This window comes from Diabrotica undecimpunctata, chromosome 1, assembly GCF_040954645.1.
Source record: "Diabrotica undecimpunctata isolate CICGRU chromosome 1, icDiaUnde3, whole genome shotgun sequence".
In the NCBI taxonomy this organism is placed as follows: Eukaryota; Metazoa; Arthropoda; class Insecta; order Coleoptera; family Chrysomelidae; genus Diabrotica; species Diabrotica undecimpunctata.
This window is the reverse complement of record NC_092803.1, coordinates 86,067,063-86,081,708: the sequence shown is the minus strand read 5'-3', so window position 1 is coordinate 86,081,708 and position 14,646 is coordinate 86,067,063. Positions and strand designations below refer to the sequence as shown.

The 14,646-nt window shown below is 33.2% G+C and overlaps 1 long non-coding RNA gene across 1 annotated transcript in view; it reads right to left on the bottom strand.

Annotated features, from left to right (window-relative positions):
• The window catches only part of LOC140439534 (uncharacterized), a 30,977-nt gene extending 17,174 nt beyond the window's left edge, over window positions 1-13,803 (bottom strand). Inside the window, exons 1-2 of the long non-coding RNA XR_011950648.1 lie at window positions 13,650-13,803; window positions 13,208-13,394 (exon numbers count right to left, since the gene is read on the bottom strand). This is a non-coding gene — a long non-coding RNA (uncharacterized lncRNA). The remainder of the gene's footprint in view (window positions 1-13,207; window positions 13,395-13,649) is intronic.
• Between the last annotated feature and the right edge of the window lie 843 nt (window positions 13,804-14,646).

The window sequence follows — 14,646 nt, the reverse complement described above, 5'->3', positions numbered from 1 at the left end:
CCTAAATGAAATTAGTACTTAGTTGAAGTTGCTCCGAAACTACTTCATAATTACCAATACGTGGTACATCGACTTGCCATCTTGACGTTAATTTTGTTCTGATCCTCGAGATAATAATTGTTGTCTCTTTTATAATAGTCCTTGCTATATCAGCAGTCATTCATAAGTGGGTCAAGTTTGTTTTATCAGCCTACGACAACCACAAGGTCGCGATCCACAATTCTGCTGACTTACACATTCCAACCGAGGCTGTTTCTTGTGAATGTCCTCGATTCGATTTATTAAAAACATATTTTATATAAACAAATGCAAAATGTGTTACACGTTCCTTTTAACTTATTCTTCATATGAATTGTAATATTTTAGGGATAATACCACACCATCCCCCTTACGGAAAAAATTTCTCTCTTGCAACTGTCTCATTCCTCACTCTTTCCCTTCGGAAGAAGAGAAATTTTCAACCTCAAATAAGTACTGTTTACCTATGCTACCGTATACATATACAATATCTTAATTATAAAAACATATGTGATAAAAATAGTTTATTCGTTTGTCCTATTGAATTATTTATTTACGCCGAGATTGTTAATTTGCTCTGTCACTTTTCCCGCGATATCGCTAATATTGTCTCGTAATATCACCACGTTAACTTATGTCTACTGATTGTAAGCGTATAATCTGTTTTTTTTATACACCTCCCTAATCTTTCCGGTATCTAGTCTAATTTTCAGCTTATTATAGAAGGGAAAATAGAAGGCAGACGCGGCCCGGGTAGACGACAAATGACCTGGCTTCGCAACATCAAAGATTGAACAGGATTAGACTTTCAAAGTTTAATAAGAAAAGCCCAAAATAGGGAAAACTTTGCAGAGGTCATCGCCAACCTTCGCTAAGAAGACGGTACCTAAAGAAGAAGAAGCCTAATTTTACAGTTAACATTATTTACTTCTGTTATGACAAAAGAACCTACATAAAGACTACCAAACTTATTATTTTCTTCACTTCTGAGCAGAACTAGGTCTCCGATTTTAAAATTTTGAGGTGCTGCGGTTAGCTTACTTGCGTCTTGTCTTCCCTTTTTGTGCTTTATTAAGAATGTTTTAGCTCTGTCGTGTGCGATTTGTAGTTTATATCGGAGCTCATTATAATAGGCATCTATGATATAGCATGGTTGGATTTCCTGTGTGAGATCTTCTGGTAAATTTACCTTTCGACCATACAACAATTCAAAAGGTGTGTAGTCGTGATATGCATTAGGGGTAGTGTTGTAGCAGTATGTGAACATTCTGCAACACTCGTCCCAATCTTACGTATTCATTTAGTGTCCTATGTAGCTTCTCGCAACTCCCTATTGACTGAGGGTGGTATGCCGTTGAAAAATTGTGTGTGATCTTTAGCATTTTAGTTAGTTCATTCATTATTTCATTTTTGAATTCCATACCTTGATCCGTTCTAATCTGTTTCATGAGTCCGTATGTGGGTATGAAATTATCAAAAATTCCACGAGCTATCGTTTCGGCTTCTTTATTAGCTACTGGGATACTTACTGCGTATTTCGTCAGTTCGCAAAGCATCCTGATACAGTATCGATTGCCTTCATTACTTTTAGGGAATGGACCTATCGTGTCTATATACACTATTTCCCACGTGACCTCCAAACATCGGGTGATTATGGTATTCTTCTATTATTCTCAGTTTTTCTTGGTCGTCCGCTATGATTTCTGGTACTTGGCATATGTATATTTCTACATTTTCCAATATCTTATTTCCTTCGTTTATAAATTCATCAATTGTGCATAATTTAAAAATAATATCATTTACGTATATTTTTGCTTTACTCATTGCATTCTCTACCGCTAGCTGATCAAGCTGTACCAACAATTGACCTAAATCAAAGTGATTAAATCCCGTGGTCATGCTCTTGCTGCATTTGATTTTGTTTTTGACCAGAATGCTCAGTCTTACTGAGACTCGGTTTGCTCCAAAAGACAAAATTGGTAGTGTATGCGCCTCCATATTATTTAGTACCTTTCTTACTGTTTGCTTGTGGGTTTTATGCTGTAATATAATTTCCTTTTCTGTATTCCCTGTGCTCTGCACTTTTAGCTTTCTTCTTTGATTGAGCTCTGGTTATAGCTAAGATATGAGTGTTGTCTATGTATAAGTCTTTCAGCTGGTTCGTTGATATTCTCGAAAGACTGTCCGCGTAATTATTTTTCCCTGTTATATACTCTATCTCAAAATCGAATTCTTCTAAATCTAACCTGATTCTCGTGAGTTTCGAGGTAAGTTCTGTCATTGAAAATAGGTGTGTTAGCGGTTTATGATCCGTTTTTATCAAGAATGTTCGTGCTCCATATAAATAACATTTGAAATGGTTGATTCCCCAATGGATTGCAAGTAATTCCTTAATTATTATAGGTTTGTTAAGCTCTCCTTTGTTGAAGCTGCGCGATGCTGCGTAAGCTATTAGTAAATCTGTTCCGTCGGAGTTCTGACTTAAAATTGCTGAGCAGCTCGCATTTGATGCATCTGTTGTTAGTATGAATTGCTTGTTGAAGTCTGGGTATTTGAGAATTGGTGGTTTTATCAAAGATGATTTAAGTTTCTTAAATGATTCTTCACAATCTTGTGACCAAAAAAATTCTACTCCTTTTCTCGATAATCTGTTTATAGGTATGCATATCTCTGCAAAATTCGGAATAAAACGTCGTCTGTAGTAGTTACAAAATGCTACGAATCTTTTAGCTTCGTCCGCTGTCTTCGGTGTCGGGTATTTCTCTATTGTTGAATATTTCGCTTTATCCGGTGATACTCCTTCCTGCGAAAGATCGTGTCCCAAATATGTAACCTCTTTCCTGAAAATTGACCTTTTGCTGGGTTTAGCTTCAAATTAAATTTCCGACATATCTCAAATGTCTTTTTTAAGTTGTCTAAATGATGTTTTTCTGTTATTCCTATCACCACTATGTCATCCATATACAGAAATGCTTTCTCCGGTGTTAAACCTGTGAATGGTACTGACATCATTCTTGAAAAGCTATTTGGGCTTATGTTTAGTCCAAAAGGTAGTCTGGTGAATTGAAATGCTCCTTTTTCCGTACTAAAAGATGTGTATTTCCTTGATGATCGTTCTAATGGTATCTGGTGAAACCCTGACATTAAGTCTATTACTGAGAACCATTTTCCTCTCCCTAGTTGGTCTAATATTGAGTCTATTCTTGGTAACGGAAATTTATCTGTGACTAGTTTCTTGTTTAGCTGTCTGAAATCTATACATAATCTCCATGATTTGTTTCAATCTATAGCCTTTTTCGGTACTAGTACGACCAGGCTGTTGTATTCTGATGTCGATGGCTCGACAATTCCTTGGTCTATTAATTGTTGTACTTGTCTATTCAGTTCTTCTGTTTGCGAATGTGGTGTCCTATAATTCTTTATGTAAACTGGGGTGTGTTCCTTTACTCTCAATTTTTGTTTACAAAAGTTGTTGCATGTTAGCATGCCATGTCTTAATGCAAATATATCTGCAAAATCTTCGCATTACGATACTAATTTATCTCGTGTGTATTCCGGGATATCTAGCTTTAATGTTTCCCTTAGTTCTTTCTTCCTGTCTTTGCTGTCGTTGATTAATCTGTATACTTTTAACAATTTCATGTCTAATGTTTTGATTGTACCCGTCTCTATCGTAACAGTTTCGTAAGATGTATTTAAAATTTTGATATAGGGTTATTTCTTGATATTATCGCTCTCACTATGAATATTCCAGGTAGTATCTCCTGTGATTCTACTAGTCTATCCGCCTTTAACGTTTAAAAATATTGAACTGTTTTGCAAACTTCACATCTGGGTGGTATTAAAATTGTGTTATCGTCTACAGTATCCAAAATATTTGTACTGATGTAATAGTTTCTATCATTCTTGATGTGTATTTTTAAATTCACGTAGTCTAATATGCATTGATAATTTGCGATAAAATCTCTTCCAATTATTTCATCTGTTGGAATAGGAAAGTTGTTTTCTACCAATTGAAAGGTATGACCAAAAAGATTGCCACTTACGTCTAGCGTAGTTTTGATTTCTCCCATTGTTTGCAGTTCTCCTCGGGTTACTCCTTTTATTCTTGCTTTTGTATTTGGTCTTACATGTTCTCGCATAGAGTCTTGTGTGCATTTAAGTATTTAAATATCCGCTCCTGTGTCTATAATAAATGTATTTACTCGTCCTAAGATTCCTGTTTTTATCCTTACGAAGTTTGTTAGGTTTAAGTCGAAGTTGTAGATATAGTATTCTAATTCTGTCATCTGTTCATCCGTCTTATATGAGAATTGGTTGTTCAAAACCCCAACTGTGGGTTTTCTGATTTCTGCTGACTATCTAGTTCTAATAATCGTACATTTCCGCTGAATCCTCTTGAATTTCCTCTATGTGATTGATTATTGAATTGTCTGTACCCTTTCTGTTCATGTGGACGGTGATCTCTTGTTGAAAGCGTTTTGTTGAGAGAAATTTGGTCTTCTCCACTTGTCATATCCATTATGATATCCTCTTTTGTGCTGTAATTTTCCTCTTTTGATGATGATGATAGTGTGTTTGGCATGGAAACTAGTCCTTTTGCCACAGATTTTTAAATGATTTATGTTGTGTTTATCAATTAAAAACTTGATTGTACTAAATTTATATTATATATCCGGATGCATATAAGTGATTACATATGAGTTCGTATATAGATTTCTGATTCAATGACAGTAGGCGGGTTATGTTTACTGGAAGTTGCACATTAATTTTAACTAGGTTTTCATAAAACGTAGATGAGAGTGCTTTATTTTTTATACATCCAAACAGGATGTGATTAAAATCACACTGGGAAATATTATCGCATAAACACTTTCCTGATTCTATAATGTTTAATCTAGCCAGGTGAGCAGGAACAGCACCGTGACTAGTTTTTAATCTTGTAATAGTAGCTGCTGATCGTTTAGATATATTATAATGGAATATGTGTGGTAATTCTGTTAGGGATGGTAACGTAGGATGGATCTTGTAATAATGATTATTTGAAGTATTCGTCAATATTTTCCATCTGTCTTGCCAGTTAAAATTTATTTTTTTAGTATAAAAATTGATTAGGTCTGATACTGTGTAAATATGTTCTTGTATACCTGAATGAGTAGAATCCTTAGCGAGCTCGTCTACTATTTCATTACCTTTTATCCCGGAGTGACTTTTTGCCCAAATAAATGTTATATCTTTGTTTCTCATTTTTTGTTTAAGGTCACATATCAGCTCACATGTTTTATGGTTTAAGTCAGTATTATTAAGTCCACTAAGAATTGACTTAGAGTCTGAGATGATCACAGCATCTTGCAAATTTGCGTGCTCTAGCCAATCCAGAGCTTTCCTAATAGCTACCGCTTCTGCAGTGTAAACAGAGCAATGTGAAGGAAGCTTTATTTTAAGTGATTTGTTTTTGGAAGGAATATACACTGCAGACCCTACTTTCCCATCGTTCAGTTTAGAGCCATCTGTGTAAATTATAGTTTTATTAGTATATTCACTCAATATGGAGTTCAACAGCTTGTTATTTATTTGATGTGAATCTGAATATTTCGGAAATATAATATTTAATTTTTTAAAGATTGTATTAAATTCTAATTTATAAGATGGTTTAATATAATTTGTTGAAAGTGTAACCGGTACATCATTGGTTTCCAGAAAAGCATCTGCTAATGGTGGTGAATTTTTTATTCTCCAATAATTGTTTACTAGATTTTGTATGGATAATTCATACAGCATACTTAGTAGGCCACTTGTTCTAGCCCTTAATTTTAATACATATTTTGTTGCTAATAAATTTCTACGATTTTCTAATGGCATTTCATTACTTTCAGCAAGTAACAGGGGGCATGGTGTTGATTTCATAGCACCCAAAGTTAATCTCAAACTTTTAAACTGAATACGATCTATTTTTAGTAAATGTGTTTTGCTTGCTGATCCGTATAACACACATCCGTAATCCAAAATTGATCGCACGTAGGTCCTGTAAAACATCAATGCAACTTTGGGATCAGCACCCCATTTCCTGCAAGTAACACATTTAAGGAGATTAATGCCTTTCTCACATCTTTTTTTTACATATTGGACATGTTTAGACCATAGTAATTTGGGGTCTAGGATTATACCAAGATATTTATACTCAGTGACAACGGGTATATCATATCCTGACAGGTGTAGACTATCAGGCGTACGTAACCTATGTCTTGTAAATATCATAATGGCAGATTTTTCTGGGGATAGAGTAAGTTCGTGGTCTTTAGTCCAATTATCTACTAGTTTCATGATGTGTTCCAGGACCTCCACACAATCGTCATATGAATCACGGACGGAGTAAATACATATATCATCGGCGTACTGTATACATTTTATGGAATCAACAAAAATGTCGTGTATACTTGCCGAAAATATGTTGAAGAGAATTGGGCTTAATACAGACCCCTGTGGTAATCCTGTATGAGTTATTCGTGGGCCATATAACTGATTACTATGGTCTCTGATGTATAAAGTTCGGTTGCTAAAAAGATTAACTATATTAGCGGATAAATTTGTGGACAACCCCAGTTTGCATAACTTTAAATGCATTACTGTTAAATTAACACAGTCGTAAGCGCCTTTAAGGTCTAGAAAGAAACATGCTAAATATTTATTTTTTGAAAAATTTAGTTGGATATCTGTTGTTAAGTGACTTATTGCATCTAGTGTTCCCAGACCAGATCGAAATCCATATTGAGTGCTTGGCAAAAGATTATAGTGTTCGACTGTCCAGTTAAGACGATTTTTGATAATTCTTGCGAAAGTTTTTGTTATACAAGACAATAGAGAAATGGGTCGATAAGACGATGAGAGAGTTTTGTATTTGTTGGGTTTTATAAAAAGACATATAATTGTTTCTTTCATTTTGTCAATGTAATTTCCTTTCAAAAGCCAATCATTAAATATTTTTAATAAATGATTTTTTGCCTTATCGGGAAGGTGGTTAATTATGGAATAAGTGATATAATCTTTCCCGGGCGCAGTAGATTTTGATATTTTAATAGCTGCATCCAGTTCTTGGATGTTTATAGGATTTTCTAGTAATTTAAATTTACTGGAATTGCATATTGATACGTGTTTTAATTGGTCTTGAACGTATGGTGGAGCGAACTTGTCAAGTAACTCTTCTATTAGCTCTGTTGAAATTGGTTGTGTCTTTGAATGATAATTTTTGTTAGCCATTTTATTAACAAATTTCCATATTTTGTTGAGCGGTGTATTTTTATTGATAGTATTATCAATAAAAGCAGCTTACCAGCCCGATGGTCCATGCCGAGGTGGCGTCTTAAATTCAAAATTCAACAGAGAGAGACCTTCACCGACCGCCGTGGTGTGAAGACACATTTTATTCATATTGTAAATTTAGTAAATAAACCCCTTATGCGTAAGCGAATGCGTTTTAATTCGACCAAATAAAAATAATATACAGTCCACTCAGTTCATATACAGTTTCAATAATATGTTTTTAAGTGTAGATCAGTGGCGGTGCGGTTTTATAAAAATGTTTATTTTTTATGTTTACTGACATCTTTCTGTTGGATAACATAAAACATGCTATATACACTGGAGTGCAAAATTAACCGGACAGTATGATTTTTATGTATTTTTTCGATTTTAGACAAAAACTTAATTTTAATTTTTTTAAATTTTATTTTATGCCTTATTAGCGATAACATTTTTTTTTCTTTGAACCTATTTAGATGGTTTTTGCGAACAACAACCATTCTACACAAATATTTTGTTATTAATGTAAAAGTGTCTTAAATTGAACAGCATTATTATAAGTTCTGTAAGCTCTCTAAGTATTCTAAGTATTTGCAAGTTTGGCTTTAGTTTTTTTGTTTTCTCCTTTTCAAAAATTGCAATAAAAAAATGATGATAATAGAAGAAGTAGCACAAGCTGTTGTTTAAGAGGATGATGGGCGGAGCATTCATGCCACTTAATAACAATTTCTTAAAAATCTTTACCAAAACAGATATTTTTTTTTTCGAGGAACTAGCTATAGCTCACAATAACAGACAGACGTCATTTTACAAACTATGATCACTTTAGTTTATCCACTATTATAAGATTAACAAGTTCAAAGTAAATGGGATGTTTAATAAAAAAAAATTATCTTATATTTCAGGCATAAGTTATTTACCAATTCAAAATTCAATGGAAGGGTAACTGGCCAGTCAGATTAGGATTAGGAGGTGTGGCTGACTTGTCAGTTATGGAAAATCAGAGATGTACACAAATGTATATTGAAGGTTGTCTCACAGACAAGACCTTTCCGGTTAAGGGTTAAATTGCAATTTTTTTCCATTGCTATATATTTATCAATTTATAAAAAATTTAAATCATAATTTTAATATTTTAAACAAATATCTATATCACAGATTAATATTGAGCATCCCAATCTTCAAACTCCAAATTAAATGCTCTAGCATTAGAAGGTGTATGGATGTCAGTGTGATGATTGCTGGCAGGACAATTGTCATTGAGCTCTCGAAATACATATTTCTTGTCTCTAGAATCACAGACAGTCATATGTTCTCCTAACAACGTCTTGTTTGCAAAACGATGCAGAGCGTTATAGGGACAGGTCACAAAGGTCGGATAGTTAACCATACACCTGATGATGTGTCTTTGTAATGAACTCTGGGGCATGATGTGTAGTGGATTAAATGGACACCTTACGTTTCTTTCAGCCCTAAAAAACGATAAAACTAAACTAAGATTCCATCTGAAATTAAAAAGGGCATTTGTAAGAAGTAACAAACAAGTAAAATCCTATATAACGATGGCCTAATTAACAAACCACGTAACTCACATTATCCTGTTTTTACAGGAGCAACAAAAAACTAAATAACTTCGAAAAAGTGGGCCTTACTAACTTTTATATTTTTAAAAACACCAATATAAATATAAGTCAGATATATAAACAGATTTAGTTACGGAGTTACGTGGTATTACTTTAACAGATACGTGGTTTGCAAACATTCAATTAGGGAGTTAAGTGGTTTTAAACCTAATATTCTATTAATTTGAACTACCTTCATTTGACCCAATGTTACAGAATATTATCTACATAGGAGAAATAAAATAAGGATAGTATAACTTGGATTGAAAATGTGTATTACATTTGTTTTAAAAAAATTACACAAAGTTTTGTTACATAGGTAAATTATCATAAAATGAGTGATAGTCTTTTGCAATACTCGGTTTCAGTTCTTGTAAATGTTGATATTTAGCCGCAGTAATTTTCAGTCTGTCATTGTAAAGTGGTTGAAAGTTTGCTTCAAGGAGTTCTTGAACTTTGTCCTGGTAACTGGTCGTAGATTTATTTGGATCTTGGGCTTTTCTTTTGGATTTTCTGGATCCATCATCAACCTTTTCTTTGCTATCATCACACGACGGTAGTAGTTTGAAGTCATCGTTGAAGGACAGTTTGTAGTGTATTTTCCATTAGCATCATATTTCAAGCATCTGATGTCTGTGACTTTGGTGTCCCCTTTTCTAATACCAGGACAAATTGATTTGAACACCAATGGTTTCGTTAAGTCTTTGAAAAAAGAGTGATCCAAATACATCACTTTGTATGGACTTCTTAGCCTTGTATTTTTGCATGCGTCAATGTAGTCTGCCGGCACATTAATTTCTCTGTGTTTATATATCATTCTATGGTCGCATGCATTGAGTCACACTCCATCTGAGTGTGACCCTTTTTGAGATATTTACTCTATAGTTATTTTGTGTTTAACGGCCACATGTAAGAGGGCGTTACTCATAACTGCACTTTGATTTTGGTAATTACATCCATCACTAAATATTACCATCTTCGTTGCAGTGTTCCGCAGGGGAAGTTGCGATTCAACAAAATGTGTTAAAATGCTGGCAAATTCATTTGCTGAAAGTTCCTCTTCCGTCTCGTTCCAAAGGTAGCAAAACCCTTCCTTTGTCTTCAGGTCAAACATAGTGAGGTTGTGTACCGAAAGTTTGCGCCTGTAGTAAAGGCCTGAAGCGTTTGATTTCAGGCATAGTAACAGTGACTGAAGATCAACTGTGTATAATATGTGCTCTTCATTCATTTTATCTTTTGACTTTTCTTCTCTAGCTTCATCTTTCTTTGTTCTGTTGGTTTCAAAATCTTCTTTAGTAATGTGATTTAGCTTGTGTGCCCTGCATATATCACATTGATCCTTTTTTGGCCTGTATAAAGATAAATTCAGGTCCTCAAAGGCCTTGTGAAATGTACAAGAAAAAGTGGCTTATAATCTTTTGTCTTGCACCAGTCTTATGCATAGAACTAATACAGTTGAGCTTTTGATAACCAATTTGGCTCCAAGTAAAGTTTTTTGAACTCGCCCGGCAATAGTGTGATTGCACGTTCGGGAAAGTCAATAAAAATTCTTTTAATGATTCCAATCTTTTGTTTAAATCATGTTGCCTTGACATTCTTTTTGCATTTTGTTTATTTGCTGTATTCTCATTCTTTTTTGTTGGATTCTCATTCGTATTTGGCTCATCTATTAAGTCATCATTTTTTTCTGTGATATCTTCAAGCCAGTTTTTGACCATCCACTCACCCAAATCCAAGGTTGAGAGTAATGTTTTCTTGCAAACACAGACTTTAGTCATTTGATCAATAAATAAGTAATACTTAAAGGAGGAAGATTGTCTTGATATATTTTCTTCTGATCTATCCCGAGCTCCTTGTGTCAAATTCAATTCAGTTGAAGTTTTCACTAACATTTTTCTCTCTTTCCATGTTAACGCCCAAAAGTTGTCAAATATCTTTTTTCTCTCCTGGTCTGAAATGTTATGACATTTATAAGTCCTTCTTTTACACTTGCAAGTGATTTTTTTCATTGTTCTGTTTGGTCTAGGAATGTATCCTGTTACTTTCCCATCAGCTAATTTCCTTCCCATGTATTCCCTCCCTTGCTCACGTAAAATCTTCGCCTGGTTACACTGCCAGTCATCCTCTGAAACTTGATGTCGTTTTTTTCTTTTCCTGTTTGAGAGCTGATCGTTAACATCAGATAGCCTATCTGGTTCCACTATTTCTTGATCGTCAATTCCTGTATGTGGTCCATCAATTTCAATCAGGTTTTCCATGATGTTTTCAACTTGTTCATGTAATTCCCTACCACGGGGCTTTACATAATTCTTAGCCAATGAAACTGTAGGTTTGGGTTTTAGAATTGGTTTATTAGTACCCACTTCAGCAACCTCCACAAGTGTGTCAGTATTATCAACACCTACATTTGATTCTACTATGTCTTGATCTTTATTTCTTGTAATATGTGTTACATCCATTTCAATCAGGTGTTCCGTATCACGTTCAACTTTTTCTTGTAATTTTCTATCATGGAGCTTTAAAGGCTTTTTAGCCAAAGCAAAGTTTTCTTTGGATTTTGGAATTTGTTCATTGTGAACTTCAGCATATACTACGAACTGTTTGAACCATCAACTCCTGGATCCAACTCTGAAGCATAGTTTGTCTTAACTGCTGTCTCCTTGTCATGACTGCTAGTATTTTTTTTTTTTATTAAAACTATAACTAGAATAATTATAATCAACACATTTAAAGCTACTCAGGGTTTCATCACAGTTTATTTGTACCGTCATCTTTTACAATGAAAAATCCAGATTGAAAATCATCGCTTCCAACATTTGTATTGTCTGGAGTTGAGTTTGATATTCCTTCTGCTGGAAAAGATTTGTTCTTTTCAAGTGATTTTGTGGTGTATTTTGCTACTATGTCAGTGTATAAAGCGGAGTCATCTAATGTAGAGATGTGTAGTTTACCATCGAAATAGTTCAAATGAACGATTCTTTCAACTGAACTAATTGAACTAGTTCATTAATTTTCATAGAACTAGTTCACTGCGAACGATTTGCATTATAAATTGTGTCTCAACTTTTAAAGAAGAAAATAATGAATGAATGAGATCATATATTTTCTATTTTGTGAATGCGATGGACTGACTAGTTTAAAAAATGTGAATGGGATGGACTGACTAGTTTAAAAAAAGAAGTGCTGATTAGCCTCAGATAACAGATCATAATTCTTATGAACGTGACAATAACATAAACAGTCTTAATATCAATAATCTTAATATCATAATGGTTCGGATCTTATGCCCATGCATTAGCTTGAACGTTGAAATGCTGTGTTGTTTCTCGTATTGTAATTTTGAAATAACAATTTTAAGTTGTGGTTAAAATGATTGATGCATCTACATAAAATATAATTTTATGTAAAAGTGAGAATGAAAATGTGTTATTTAATGTTCCTAGAAAATTCACTGATTTTTTTTTGTAAGGTTCTTTTAGAAATAACCTAATATAGATACCTATGAGTTTAAATATACGTAAATATAAAAATAAATCATACGTGAACCATATTTATATTTAAAACGGTTAATAAAAAACAAATCTTAATAATTTTTTGCAAATAAAAAAAATGTTATTTGCAAAACATTTAAGAAATAAATTTAAAACATTTAAACCTAAACATACGATCAAAAGAAATGGTTCCGAACCCGAACTACTTGTACGGTAGTGAAAGAGTGAAAGACTGACTGAAATACTGAAAACCGCGCGGCCAGCGCCGAGCTTGTGTGATAATAAGACGAGACATCTGGCAACCAGTTATGTTAGGGTTGGATTTCGATTTCGGTCCTATAAATAGTTCTTTCGCGAACTAGTTCACTGAACTAGTTCATTTTTGTGAAATAGTTCTCTTGAACTAGTTCGTCTAAAAGAACTAATAAGCACACCTCTAATCTAAAGTGACTTCATTGTAGGTCTGAACCGGAAGTAAGGTACCATTATCATTCTCTATTAAAAAATCTGATTTGGAATCACAGCTGTGTTTGCCTCAGGAGTTAAATTGATTTGTTTCTCTGTTGGTATAGATGTATCGTCTTGAAATGATTTAGCTGCACATTTTGCTAAGTCTAAAATTTTTCTTGTTCTCGAAAACATTTTTCTCTTGCAAACAAAACAAAATCCTATTAGTGGTCTAGTAACTATAATTTCCTTGGAATTTATCGATTTGCTTTGATATTTAAGCTTAAACAGGCGAGAATAACCTGAGGTTAGAACATTAAAGTAACTTACCATCAAATTTGAGAGTCATGGGATGAACTGGAAGCCTAATATTTACACAGGCAGAATGAATCAGCCAACCAAGCACCACACAACACACGTGCTACACTATGGAAACAGGTTGCCACAGCCAGGAGTTACGAGGTTTGCATTAACAAATTTGTCACCAAAAAAGATACCTGTTTTGTTTTTTCCATTTCTATAATTAGTTAAATTTTTTGGAGATTAGTTTTTAGGCAGAAATGTAGAGCTATCATAGATCATTATAATAACATTAAAATCCAAAATTCGATTTATTTGGAGTTACGTGGTTTGTTAATCAGGCCGTCGATAAATAATTAGTTTCCAAATAATTCATCATTAATCTACACATAAAAGTCATTATGTATACTAGAATATCCTATGTATTGTTAGGAAGTTAGCATTAATTTTAATAATAAAAAATAATACTTACATATTTAGCCTAACATTTACACAATACTAAAAGTAAGTAATAAAACAAGTGTTTGTTTAACAAATATAAATATAACATATAACCTATAAACATAAACAGAGTATATACACAGTATAGATAACTGTGTTATGTTGTCTATACTGTGGTATCATGGTACAATGAATACACAAGGTATGATATTGCGCATGACATTTGACAGCTGGCCCAGGAGTGTGACGTAGTTAAGATCGCCTGAACCACCTCGAACCCATTATTACAGCTTAACGTACACATTAATTTTGAAATTATGGTTAAAAAGTGATCTAATTTTTTTTTAAATGTTTTGTTTTGGTTATAATTGAATAAAAAATATATTTTCAGTAGCGTAAAACCTTTACTTCTCCTAGAGATTCAGGCAAAATATTTATTTTTGTTTTCATACGTATACTAATAATATAAGTACTCTTTTTGTATGCAAATCCCTTGAAATTTAAAAATGTTCTGCAGAGAAAATACTGTGAATAGGTAAATAGTAGTAGATTTGCTTATTCTGATTCACTGTGACTCACTTCCAAGCAGTTTTACTGAAATAAAAACAAAATAGAGTACAATAGAGAAAAATCTGTTTTACAATTCAATATGATATTTTAGATGAGTTATAATGAAATTTAGTAAAATAAAAAATATACACATTACTATAACCTACCGATTATTATATGCAAAATTTACTTATCAAACAATATAATAATATGAAAATAAGACACAAATTAGTTCAAATGCAAAACACAATAAATATCGACTTCAGACGACTTTACACCGGCAAGACAGAAAGCGTGTATAAAAACAAAAGTTCAACAATAATATCGGTTATCAATGGTGACTATTGCAAATTGCAAGTTATGAGATAATAAATATATTTTAAAGTATCTTAATACTGACTAAATCATCTATTTTATAATAGAAAAATAATTTAGATATATGCTTATATATGTGTCTTTATACAAATGGTGTTTAGTTA